This window comes from Panthera pardus, unplaced genomic scaffold (assembly GCF_024362965.1).
Source record: "Panthera pardus isolate Hobbes unplaced genomic scaffold, ASM2436296v1 HiC_scaffold_8, whole genome shotgun sequence".
NCBI lineage: Eukaryota > Metazoa > Chordata > Mammalia > Carnivora > Felidae > Panthera > Panthera pardus.
Genome location: NW_026527013.1, coordinates 104,187,211 through 104,201,373, shown reverse-complemented (window position 1 = coordinate 104,201,373; position 14,163 = coordinate 104,187,211).

The following is a 14,163-nucleotide window of genomic DNA, read 5'->3' as shown; positions in this document are numbered from 1 at the left end:
CCCCTCAGTTGGAAGGCAAATCCCTCCCTGTGCCTTTCTCCTTATGTCTACTAATAAAAGACCAAACAAGGTAGGAGGTCACACAGTAACAAATTATGATTCCCCCAGTTTCCAAATTAAGATACGCACATTCACAAAATCAGAAAGGGATGTGTAAATTACTGCCAGTGCAGCTAGGAGTTAAAACATTTTCTGAAATAGCTGTTTGCTGCAATATAATTAAGAAGGGAGCCCTTAAACTTCATATATGATACTCCTCAAAATATGCAGCTAGCCTCAAGTACTTGATGGAAAAATCATTTTCAGTCTCCTTATATTCCATATCGTTCATGACAATTGAATCTAGATGAAAACATGTTTCAATCACCCAGATAATTCTTTTTTATGTATCTAGATATGCAGTGTCAAATTACTAACTTCAGTTTTTATGTTGCAACTCCAGTTTATGTCCTGCAAACACAAACATGAACATGACTGGTCTATATTTGCTTCTTCTAAGTACCTAGTGATTTCTGTCATTAAACTCCGAACATACTCCAAAGAAAAGCCAACACACACTTCAAAGTACAGTTCACATCAGTGTCCATTACTCTCCAAAGATACTAAGTACATACAAAATGTTTAAATGCAGTCATGCTTTCTATTATTGCAGGTTTGTTTTTTTTTTTTTTTCCAGATGACCTTCCCTTCCCCTTTCCACCTTACTCCATAGCATCTCCCTGCTAAGGCAGCCTGATTTAACAATCTGATGTGGGTCCTGCCATGTTTTTCTTCTTGATCATATAATCTTCTAAGTATGATGTGAACAGGGGAAGGAAGAGAGAAAGAGAAAAATGGGCTGAATTTAGTAGATACAATAGAAAACGGTTTCCTTTTTTTATGTATTACTGTTTTCAAACAAGTAAAATGGCCTTTGCCCCCTCCCAAATTTCATCAACACCTAAGGCAAATCTCACCATTTTTTGGTCACAATTTGAGTTATGACAAGACCCAAACCCATAGAAAATACTAAAGACTCCACAAAAAAATTATTAGAAATAATAAATGAAGTCAGTAAAGTTGCAATATAATACACAAAAATCAGTTGTGTCTATATACAAAATAGCAGAGAGAAAGAAAACAATTCCATTTACAATTTCACCACCAAAAATAAAATACCTAAAAATAAACCAAGGAAGCAAAAAAACCTACATTCTGAAAACCAAAAAAACATTCACTGAAGTTGACACAAATAGGAAGGTATTCAATGCTCATGGCCTGGAAGAACGAATATAGATAAAATGTCCATACTACCCAAAGAAATCTAAATATTGAATACAATCTCTATGAAAATACCAACAGCATTTTTCACAGAATAATTTATATGGAAACATAAAAGACTTCAAATAGCCCAAGAAATCTTGAGAAAGAACAAAGTTAGAGGGGGTCACAATCCCAGATTTCAAGATACACTATAAAGTTGTGGTAATCAAAATAACATGGTACTGGCACAAAAACACACCCATAAGTCAATGAAACAGAGGGCTCCCCCCCCCCAGAAAAAAACCCCACACTTATAGGATCAATTGATCTAGGACAAAGGAGGCAAGAAGATGCAATGGGGGAAAGACAGTCTCTTCAGTACATGGTATTAAGGAAACTGGAAAGCTACATGCAAAAGAATGAAACTGGACCACTTCCTTACATCATCCACAAAAATAAACTCAAAATGGATTAAAGACCTAAATGTGAGACCTGTAATCATGAGACTCCTAAAACATAGGTAGTAATTTCCTTGACATTGACCTTAATAATATTTTTCTAGATAGGTCTCCTGAGGCAAGGTAAACAAAAGCAAAAATGAACTTTTGAGACTATACCAAAATAAAAAGCTTTGGCGCAGAGAAGGAAATTCTCAAGAAAACAAGACAGCCTATTGAATGGGTGAAGATATTTGCAAATGTTATATTCAATAAGGGGTTAATGTTGAAAATATATAAATAACTTATACAACTCAACACCAAATAATAATAGTGTGATTAAAATGCACAAAAGACATGAAAAGACACTTTTCCAAAGAAGACATCCAGATGGGTAACAGACACATGAAAAGATGCTCAATACACCTAATCATCAGGAAAATGCAAATTGAAACCACAATGAGATTATCACCTTAACACTGGTCAAAATGGCTAGACTCAAAAAAAAACAAGTGTTGGTGAGGAGGGGAGAAAAAGGAACCTTCATGCACTGTTGGTGGGAATATAAATTGGTGCAGTCAGGATGATAAACACTAAAGAGTCCTCAAAAATTAAAAATAGAAATATGACGAGTGCCTGGTGGCTCAGTTGGTTAAGTGCCCAACTGTTGACTCTTGATTTCGGCTGAGGTCATGATGTCACAGTTTTTGAGATCGAGCCCTACATCAGGGTCTGCACTGACAGCCCAGAGCCTGCTTTGGATTCTCTCCCTCTCTCTCTGCCCCTCCCCCACTGTCACACACATACATTCTCTCACTCTCTCTCTCAAAATGAATAAACATTTTTTAAAAACAGAAATACCATACAACCTGGTAATTCTACTACTAGATATTTACCCAGAGAAAAAGTACTAATTCAGGATATATGCACTCTATTTTATTGTAGCATTATTTACAGTAGCCAAGATATGGAAGCAACCCCTGCCCATCTATAGATGAATGGATAAAGAAAATATGGTGTCTGTGTATATATGTATATATACACACACACACATTTATATACATTATATACATATATACACACACACATTTATATACATTAAATATATATATACATACACATTTATATACGTTACACACACACACACATACACACACACACACACACACACACGGAATAGTACTCAGTCATAGAAAAGGAGATCTTGCCATTTACAACAATAGGGATGGACCTAGAGAGTATAAAGCTAAGTGAAATAAGACAAATATAGTATGATTTCATTTATATGTGAAGTCTAAAAAAAAAAAAAAAAAAAAGATTAGTAACAGACCAACCAATAAATACAAAGAACCAACTGATGGTTGCCAGAGATAGGAGAGAGAAGGAGGATGGGCAAAATGGGTGAAGGGAAGTGGGAGGTATATGCTTCCAGTTATGGAATGAATAAGTCTGAATAAGTCAGCAGGATAAAAGGTACAGCATAGTAAATCTAGTCAATGACATTGTAACAGTGTTCTATGGGGAGAGATGGTATCTACACTTGTGGTGAACATGTATAGACCTGTCAAATCACTATGTTGTACACCTGAAACTAATGTAAACTTGTGTGTCAACTATACGTCATTTAAAAAAAAAAAAAAGTCCCCATCAAGCTGTAATAAAACATCAATCTCTCTCATTTCCATTTCCTTGACAACTAGCAAATTTGAGCATCCTTTCATCTTTTAATATTGGATTCAATTATCTAGTACATATGATTTTTAAATGACAATTCTGTTGATGCCATGTGGTTATTAATTTAATGCCTTCAATAGTTTTAACCTTTCAGTAAAGAGAGCTTTCTGGATTTTATTCCTCCAAAATATATTACTATTATTTTTGAATCTCAGACAGAGATGCTTTTACAATGGCCTCTGCCACCTCACTCTTTGCTCTCTCCTGGGCATGCTCACCCCCATCTCATGCTATCGAGGACAGTGTCACATGGGAGTGCTGAAGCTGGGTCCCAATGTTCTGTTAAAACCACCCTTTTCTCAAAGCTGTGCCCTTTCTCTTACTTCCACCGGGGACATTCTTTACTTCCATGTAGGCCTGGCCACTCTCTCACTTTACACAGGTGTATGCTCAAATGCCACCTTCCTTGACTATCCTTGTCATTTTTATCCTCCTGCCCTTTTTTACTTTTTTTTTTAATTTTATGGCACTTGATACTACATATTTTTTTAGGTGTGTGTGTGTAGTTTTTTTTACACTTTCTCACACACAGGAGAGGCCAGGTCATCATTGGTTTTTCTCCTTGCCTGGAATGAAGCCCAGCACATAGTAAGAATAATGAATCCTTGTTGGATGAATAAATTAACAAAGTAATTAGTGAACTGCAAGGTTTATGGGCAAAGAGTGGTTAAGATCACATAGCAAATCAAGTACAAGGAGGCCAGCAGAGTTAAGAAACAATTCATCTAAAGGTGAAAGTTGTTAGCATTCCATCATGAATACATTTCATTTTAACTTTCCAGAAGTATGTTAACCTACACTCTTCAGAAGGCACACTGTTGACATAGACAGAACCCTCAAAGAAGTGGAAGAAATAAAAACAGTAGTGACAAAGCCTAACATCACAGGGGAGTGACCACTGAGAATATGCCAGTTATAAGAGGGAGCTGAGAAAATGGCAAATGAGGTAGGGAAGCTAAGAACAGAACAATTGCAAATTTCTAGAAGCCCTTGTTCCAGGATAGAAAAGGAACCTGACTATAACTATATTATTTTATGGTATCAATAACAACCAAGTGAAATGCTATTTGCTTTAAAGCAGAAATAGAACAGTATAAAGTTACAATTCAGAGTGCCTCCTAAATCCCCATAACTCACTTTGGAACAATAGAGGGGGACTGTCAACAACCAAGCAAATACATTAATAAATCATTTAAAATTCATTCCCTATAGAAAATAATGTTTTGATTTCCTGGAAAAGGAACATGAATTTCAAAATTGGAGTCAGCCAGTAAGTCTAGAAAGTAACATGGAGGAGAAAGTGAACAGCTTATGGAAAGGCATAGGCTCATAGCCCAGTCTTTCATAAACAGTGATCGGAGTGAAGACTCTGTCAAACCATGTCCCCAGGGACCCTCCAGCTGCTAGTCTGACACATGATATATAACCACACCCTTCCAAAATTTATCTTCATAAAAGGTTCACTCATATTTGTCTGCTGGGGGATTTTTTTTTTATGTTTATCACTTCTTATTATATTTTCCAAAGGGCTACTAGCCTTTTCTTCTCATGGCACTACTTTACCACCTATGGGAAAAGTTATTTATAAAAAAAAAAAAAATCAAGAAAAAGTATCCTGGACATAGAAGGAATCATTGAGTACAGAATTTTGATCTGGAATTGTATAAAAGACACTTAAAAGATTTTTAATTTTTTAATGTTTATTTTTTTGAGAGAGAGAGAGAGAGAGAGAGAGAGAGAGATAGTGAGTGAGAGAGGGAGACACAGAATCCAAAGCAGGCTCCAGGATTCAAGCTGTTAGCATGGGGCTCAAACCCAGCAACCATGAGATTATGACTGAGCCAAAGTCAGAGGATTAACTGAGTCACCCAGGCACCCCACAAGAGTTAATTTTTGTGTGCATGCCTATTCTAATATCTATATGTAACAATCTACAGGAAAATCAAATAAAAAGGTGTCCTATAATGAAGTAAAAAAAAAAAAAAAGATAAAGCGAGGCCATGTCTGGTAGTAATCATGATATAACACACTTTGTATTATGCATTAAGGATTATGGCAATGTTTGACCAGTGATTAAAAAAAAAAAAAAAACTAGAGAGGACTTTGAGGGGCACCTGGGTAGCTCAGGCAGTTGAGCATCTGACTCTTGACTTTGGCTCAGGTCATGGAATCCTGGGATCAAGCCCCTTGTCTGGCTCCAGCTGAGTGTGAAGCTTGCTTAGGATTCTCTCTCTCTCTCTCTCTCTCTCTCTCTCTCTCTCTCTCTCTAAAATTTAAGAATAAATAAACAGTTATTTGACACAATTCCCTTCATAATTAGCACTATAGTGGCTTTCAAAAATCAGCAATTGCTGGCCAGAAACATTTAAATGTAATTATGGATCCATAATCAAAGCAGATGTGGCAATAAATTGGTACATTATCTCACTTTAGACTACAATGCCATGCATCAACACAGTCCTTTGAGCATGTAAGTATTAAGAATAGTTCCTACCACTGATAATAATCAGTTCCTGCATATTTCATAGGATCTGTTTTACTACAGGATCTGTTTTACTAAGGAAGGATCAAAAGCCTTAGTTAAAGGTTCCATTTTACTTTCTGGTAGGACAAATGAGCAAGGCTGGAACAGAGAAGGAAAATAAATGACTTTTGAACTTAGCAAAAAGATTCCCATCAACATTCATAGTCAAAGATATGCCACTTAAAACAATGACCCAAAGATGGAGAAAATAAAGTTTGGCAATACATAATCTTATTAAATATGAGGCAAAAAAAAAAAGATTTTTTTTTAATCTTAGGAAAATATTAATTGATTCTAGTCACTGAAGGGCAATGGGGACACTATCTTTTTAATTAAAAATAAACATATCCTTTGACCTAGTATCTCAACTTCTGAGAAATAATCGTCAAGTCTACAGAGAGAGAGGATAGAGGGAGACAGAAAATATATGGTGCATGTGCAAAAAGATAAAGCATGTGTGCAAGGATATAAGGATATTTAGCCCATTTGTAGTTAAAAACATGGAAGCAACAACAAAGAATATAAATAATGAAAGTTTAAGTTATGGTGCATATGTAACACAAGACACTATGCAAGATTGTGTCTTTATGATTTTTTTTAAATGTTTGTTCATTTAATTTTGAGAGAAAGAAAGAGAAAGGGCATGAGCAAGGGAGAGGCAGACAGACAGAAGGAGAAAGAGAATCCCAAGCAGGATCCACACTGTCAGCTCAGAGCAATATGCAGGGCTTGAAATCATGAACTGTGACATCATGACCTAAGCCGAAATCAAGGGTTGGACACTTAACCAACCGAGCCACCCAGGCACCCTTGTACGATCTTCTCATTGCTGTCTTTAATTTTTCACAACTCAGTAATGGCAAAAATTAGTGAGAAATCACAGTACACACACATATTCACAAAATATTTCTTAATTATGGTTTAAAAATGGTCTTCAAGCCATTTAATTTTTTTGATATTTACTTTATTTTTTTTAATATGAAATTTCTTGTCAAATTGGTTTCCATACAACACCCAGTGGTCATCCCAACAGGTGCCCTCCTCAATGCCCATCACCCACTCTCCCCTCCCTCCCACCCCCCATCAACCCTCAGTTTATTCTGTTTTTAAGAGTCTCTTCTGGTTTGGCTCCCTCCCTCTCTAGCTTTTTTTTTTTCCCCCTTCCCCTCCCCCATGGTCTTCTGTTAAGTTTCTCAGGATCCACATAAGAGTGAAAACATATGGTAATATGGTATCTGTCTTTCTCTGTATGACTTATTTTACTTAGCTTAACACTCTCCAGTTCCATCCACGTTGCTACAAAGGGCCATATTTCATTCTTTCTCATTGCCAAATAGTATTCCATTGTGTATATAAACCACAATTTCTTTATCCATTCATCAGTTGATGGACATTTAGGCTCTTTCCATAATTTGGCTATTATTGAGAGTGCTGCTATAAACATTGGGGTACAAGTGCCCCTATGCATCAGCACTCCTATATCCCTTGGATAAATTCCTAGCAGTGCTATTGCTGGGCCCTAGGGTAAATCTATTTTTAATTTTTTGAGGAACCTCCACACTGTTTTCCAGAGTGGCTGCACCACTTTGCATTCCCACCAACAGTACAAGAGGGTTCCCATTTCTCCACATCCTCTCCAGCATCTATAGTATTCTGATTTGTTCATTTTAGCCACTCTAACTGGCGTGAGGTGATGTATCAGTGTGGTTTTGACCAAGCCATTTATTTTAAATGTTACAAATGATTGAAAATTGAGAGTCAACATTTTTGAGTACAGTATGAACTTCATTTCCTCTTAATCATGCATTTGTAAAGCCAACTTAAAAATCAGTTACAGACCAACCAAAAAACAGACTCTTCACTAAAGAGAACAAACAGATGGTTACCAGAGGGGAGGGAAGGAGAGTGGAGGTGATGGGTGAAATAGGCGAATGGGACAAAGAGTACATTTGTCATGAGCACTGAGTAATGTGAAGAATTGTTGACCCACTGTATTGTACACTAGAAACTAATGTAACATATGGTAAGTATACTGAACTTTTTAAACGAATAATAAGTATTTTAAAAAGCAATTATGAACAAGAGCCCTTCAGTATAAATAAAAGAAAAAATAATCCTGAATACTGGTCATTCGGAATCAATCTTTTTTCCTGCCTAAAACTCCCTATCCTCCAAAATTTAAAAAAAAAAATTAGAAAATTAAAGACAAAAAACTTTGAAAACTTTTGGCTCATTGTTGCTAATGTAAGACTGAATTTTGGAAATGCCAAAGAAATAACAAATAAGAATTATCTTGTTTTAGCTATTGCTAAACAAGTTAAGTTTAATGGACTGAAAAGAAAGGTTTCTGCAGCTGGAAAAAGCAGCCCCGTTTCTGTCTGTAGTGGTCGGTGCTTACCAGATAATGAGCAAAATGTGTGCGGCTCATCTGGCCTTCGGAAAACATCAAACACCAACTAGGAAGCACAGAGAACTGATCGTTGTCTTTCTGATTAGATATTCAGCCTCAATTGTTGAAGCTAATAAAGTAGATAGTGAGGGGGGAAAATGTGTTTCAGAGGCCTCTGGGTAAAAATATTGCAACAAATGTTTATCTAATTGGATTATCACTATATATCTTCTGAAACACTGTATTAGAAGGCTGTGAAGAACAAAAACAAAAAACACATGAGAAGCTTTTATCTTCCACCCTAAGCTTGTTAGAAAAATTTGAAAACACTGGAACAAAACGTCAGTGGTCAATCCAAAGGCAGGTGTAATGAGAGTATTATTTTGCCAAATGGGAAGACTTAGTCCTAGCATCCCCCAATTGCTTAGCTAATATAACTGCTGGCAAACTATATTTATATACTACATCGAGAGGAAATTACAGACAACGCTGATAGCCTAAGAAGGGCACTTGGTTAGTGAGCAATCCAAAACCTCTCAAACAGAAGGAGAGGTGATAAAAGTATTCCCCAAACACAGGCAGTGATAAGTATTTCTCTACCAATTCAGTGATAATTATGGGAAACACTGTGTACTGAGCACCATTCTAGGCTCTGAATGGTAGGAAGTGGCAAAAAAAAAAAAAAAAAAAAAAAAAAAAAGACAAAACTTGCCCTCACTGATCATACATCCAAATAAGGGGAAAGAGACAATAAAAACAAAAATAAGGAAATATAATACAATGCTTGGCAAAAATTGCCATGGAGAAAATAAAGTAGAATACGGGTGACAGGGAATGCCAGAGCATCAAAGGAGAGGCCCATATGGTAAGAATATTACTTTGGATTCCTGGACCCAATCCCAGGGGTGGATCTGGGAAAGATTCACCATGTCAACAAGCAATGTTCTGGACACCAGCTGGGTGTCCTACAATTCAACTCAATTCTGACACTCTCTACCCAGAGGTAACGTCAGGTTCCACAGCTTAAGGATTCAGTCCTGCAATAATACCCATCCCCCACTTCAGACACTAGTCACAACCCGTGTTGTTACCCGAGCTTCTGACCAACTTGCTACAAATTGGAGGTTCCCAAATGTCATTTCTTGGACTTCAGATGCAAGTCCCAAATCCAGGCCCTGATCTTTACTTCTGACCAGACCGGCTATAAATCAAAGAGCTCACAACCCACTCCTTGATTTCAATTAATTTGCTAGAGCAGCTCAGAGAACTCAGAAAAACATTTTACTTACTCAATTACGGATGTATTATAAAAGGATAAAACTCAGAAACCGCTGATTTGCATGGGGCAAGGCATGAGAAAAGGGCACGGAATTTCCATGCCATCTCCAGGACATCATGCTCCAGCACACACGCGAGATCACCAAAGCTTTCCTAAAACCCTCGTTTTCCGTTTTTAAGGAGGTTTTGTTACACACGCGTGATTGATTAAACCTTTGACCATTGAGGACTGAACTCAGTCTCCAGCCCCTCCCCCTGCCCCCAGAATCAAGGGGTGGGACCAATCACATGGTTGGTTCTCCTAGCAAACAACACCTACCCTTTGGTGGGGGTCCAAAACTCACCTCATTAACATAATGAAAGACACCTGTGTTGCTCTCCATCCCAGGAAATTCCAAGGCTTTTAGGAGCTGTGAGCCAGGAAACTTGGACTAAGACCAAATAAATATTTCTTATTATAAATCACAATATCACAATCTACTTAGAAAAGTTGAGGGGCGCCTGGGTGGCGCAGTCGGTTAAGCGTCCGACTTCAGCCAGGTCACCATCTCGCGGTCCGTGAGTTCGAGCCCCGCGTCAGGCTCTGGGTTGATGGCTCCGAGCCTGGAGCCTGTTTCCGATTCTGTGTCTCCCTCTCTCTCTGCCCCTCCCCCGTTCATGCTCTGTCTCTCTCTGTCCCAAAAATAAATAAAAAACGTTGAAAAAAAAAAATTAAAAAAAAAAAAAAAAAAAAAGAAAAGTTGAGCCTTGAAAGAAATAGAAAGGGGTCTCTTTCTTGTAGCCTACCCACCAGGAGAAATGACATAGCAATTCTTGGGGGAAAGTTCTTTTGTTTTATAGAAAATTATGCACAATCGAGTGGAGTTCACTTTTCTACTTTCAAGATTCTAGTGATTTTTGGCATTTCTTTTCCTTTTGTATTTGGTTTAACAAAGTTTATTCAAACTGTTTCTAAAAATGTCATTACTATGTCTTTAGCCTGATAATTAAATTGGTGTCTTAACACCAAAATTGTAACTAAATGTTGTTTGTATAAACAGCAAGATTATAACCAAACACAAATCCGTATTTCCAATATCGGGGAAAATTTTTAACATTTCTGTGGGCCAATTTATCCTCACATTTTGATGCCTTGTGGCTATTTATCCTCTGTGTGGTTTACTCTGTTCTTTTCATATCCAGCCATGGTGGACCCCGTATTATCACAGTGGACCCCAGGATAATATTTGCAGAATTCCTGGCATAAAACAGCTATTCAGTCAAGGTTGATTTCCTTTCTTCCTTTTTCATTCCCGCTGCTCAGAGCTACCATACCTGTCAATGGTTTTAGGGCAAGATTTGTTCCCTATACCAGGGTCTTAGCCTCACTCTCTGCTCATGACTTTTCACAATTTCCACTTGAAATATTGTCTTTATGTTTTTAACAGAAATCTGTTCTTTCAATATACTCCATAAATCACAGAATGATTTGCTGTATCTGTGTGGCTGACCCAGAAGGTTGGCTTTATTGAAATTGAGGGTGCTTGTTCCTATCCAATGGGTGGGGATTGGATCTGTGTGGGGATGAAACAGGTGTGGGTGTTTTGTTCTAATCCCTTCAACTCAAAGAACCAACTTCATGGCTGAGGTCAAGCTGAGAATAGATCCCTCCCCACTGGGCAAAGACCTAGCTACCATGACACTTTCTGTCTGGCATCATTAAAGCCCACCCCTGACAGCAGAAGCCCACGGGTGTCCTTTTTCCACCTCATGCCCCCTGTGGTGTGTGCAGGCTAACTATCACACTTAATAACTGCAGGAAATCTGACACATGGGGACAAAGATCTTTATTTTGTAGAGGGAAAACCATTCTCAAAGAGATTAGCTGAGTTTTCCCAAGGTCATATGGCTAGTGAGTGAAGGGGGAAGCTCCCCACACCGGCTGACTGTCCAGTCCCTATGCTCAGTACACATTTCTGTACCTGCAATGCCTGGCATGTGGCCGCAGACGTTGCTCTACGAGGTACAGGCTGCAGACCAGCTGCACCAGCACCTCCAGGAACCCGTTAGCAATACAGATGCCCAGGCACCACTGCACAATATGAACCAGAATCTTCATTTACACTAAGAGCCCCAGGTGACTTCTATGCACATGGAAGTTTGAGAGGCACAGAGACAGGGCTTCATATGCGGTTACTAAAGTCATAAAGAGAATGAAAGAACTTCTTAAAATATGTGGGATAGGTCAAGAAGTTATGGTATCAGTCACATAGGAGATCGAGAAGACACCAGAGGGAATGGATGGAAGGCAACGTACAAAGGACAGCAGAGAAGAATGTCTCTGCAGTAAATATCACACTAAGTGGGCTCAGTATGAGTACTCAATAGGACGCAGGGAAAAACAACATCAATTCATACCTATAAATGAAAGACACACTTCAGAACACTTAGGATAAGGAAAAAACTCACAAAACTTCCAGAGAGAAGAAACAGATTTACCAGGGAATGAGAAGCAGAGATACAAGTTGCAAGAAGAAAATGGAATAAAAAAAAAAAAAAAAAAAAGTCTGACGGAAAATATACTCGAACCCAGAATTTCACACCCAGTGAATTATTCAAAGATGAGCAAAGAACATTGATTCAGTCAGGATTCTTAGTGGCAGATCACAGAATTGTCTCCCTCAAGTTCAAGCAGAAAGGGACATGTTATAGGCTCTTAGGTAGCTCACAGAACCTCTGGAAGGCCAGAGAACCAGGCCAGTGGGACACACAGCCAGGAACAAGGCAGCCAGAGGCAGAACACTGACTTAGATCTTGGGGTGGAGCTGCGGACAGGATCCTGGAGACACCATTCCAAGCAATCCCTCACTCCTCCCACCACACTGTCCTTTGAAAGCTGGCTCCCACTCTGCTTTTAGGTTAATCTTTCAGCCCTGGGGACTAAGAGGCCTTCAGAAGTCCTCCATTCAGTGCCACCTGCTGGCAGGTAGGACTGGGTGGCTGCCAGCAGGGAATCACATGTCAGCTGGCTTTACGAGGGAGGAGACAATCTGTTCCAGCACTACTTGGACGCAAAAAGAGCTGTTCTACAGCATGCCAGATTTTCAAGGAGCTGGGGAAAGCCCACAGAATGCCAGTTTCCTGCAGGGTCAGGATTGTGCCATTTATCTAACAGCAGGCACAAGAGTAATCATTTTCTCAGCATTAAGGGTAAGATTTTCTGAAGAATACCTCCTGCATAAAAAGATGCAGGAAACATATATGTGTAGAAAACTCAGTGGTAGGAATTGAGTCAAAATTCATAGCCTCTGGGTTTTGGTACCAACCTAAGAGGTTACTGGAAAATAACCAGTAGATTCCTTTAGCCTCTTTATTTCAGATTACCTTTCAAGCATTAAAGATTCTCTTTTCCTTCTATAATACAATTTCAATTGTAATAATTTTCTTAAATAAAAATAACTTTATATTTTGGGAATATATTAATAGAATATCTGTGCATTTGCATTTCCATGATGATTAGTGATGTTAAACATCTAATATACAAATTTTTAAAGCTTTTGATTTATTTTGCCAATCACTCTCCAGAAATATTTTCACAACTAAAGCTCTTAACAATAGTGGCTTCTTTGCCCTCTCCACCATCCATGGGAAATATTTATTGTATAACTTTTGAACAGCACTGATCACATACAAGAGAAATGTTGCTGTAAGCTCCTTTGATTGCAGTTATACGGTGCTTCATTTCTTCAGTATTACACATAGATTTAGCAGGCTTTGGCACTAAAAATATACTTATTGAATTGAAAGCTACATTTTCAAACAAAGAATTGATCTTTAGAAAGATTACATGGGATGAAATACCTGATTTGACTCTTTTAATCTGCATTTTTTCTGCCTCTCCTAACCCTGCGCCTCTAATTCGCAAGTATTCCTGTGGTTTCCCATCTCCCTGCAGACTCCTTGATGATAGTTAAGTTTACTTGTTGAATCCCTAGTTCATTTCACTTTCCTTCTATTGACATAGTCAGTAAATAGCAGTTATCCTTTTATAAATAAGAAAGGAGAGGAGAGCAGGAAAGCATACTCTTCCTAAGTGAGGAAGCTCACGTCTTGAATGATGGCCCAAGAACTCATGGACATCTTGTGCTGCACCCTTTCATCACAAGTAACACTTCCCTTTCTCTATCCTATTAACTTTCAGGTGTCAAATCTAGTAGTCAATCTTCTATTAATATCATGCCCTTCAGTTAGGAGGTGGATGCAGCCAAGTAGCTTCTGCTCATGCTTTGTGCCTTGAATCTCAGATTTAGTGACTCTCGCTTTATCTGTGAATTTTGACAATACAATTGACAGAAAGAAGAACTTCTAGTTTAGACCTTATCTGACAAAATTCCCTGTCTTGTGTGGAAACTTCGTGGAGATTTCCTTCTCACTGAACCTTGTACCCCACCCTGACTTTTTGTGCCTTTCTAAACAAAACAAGGAAGAGACATTCGGTTTCTGTCTTAGAAATATAAAATAGATAAATAGAAACACATATATTCTACCTTAACACATAGGAAGCCATAAAATGGCTCAGC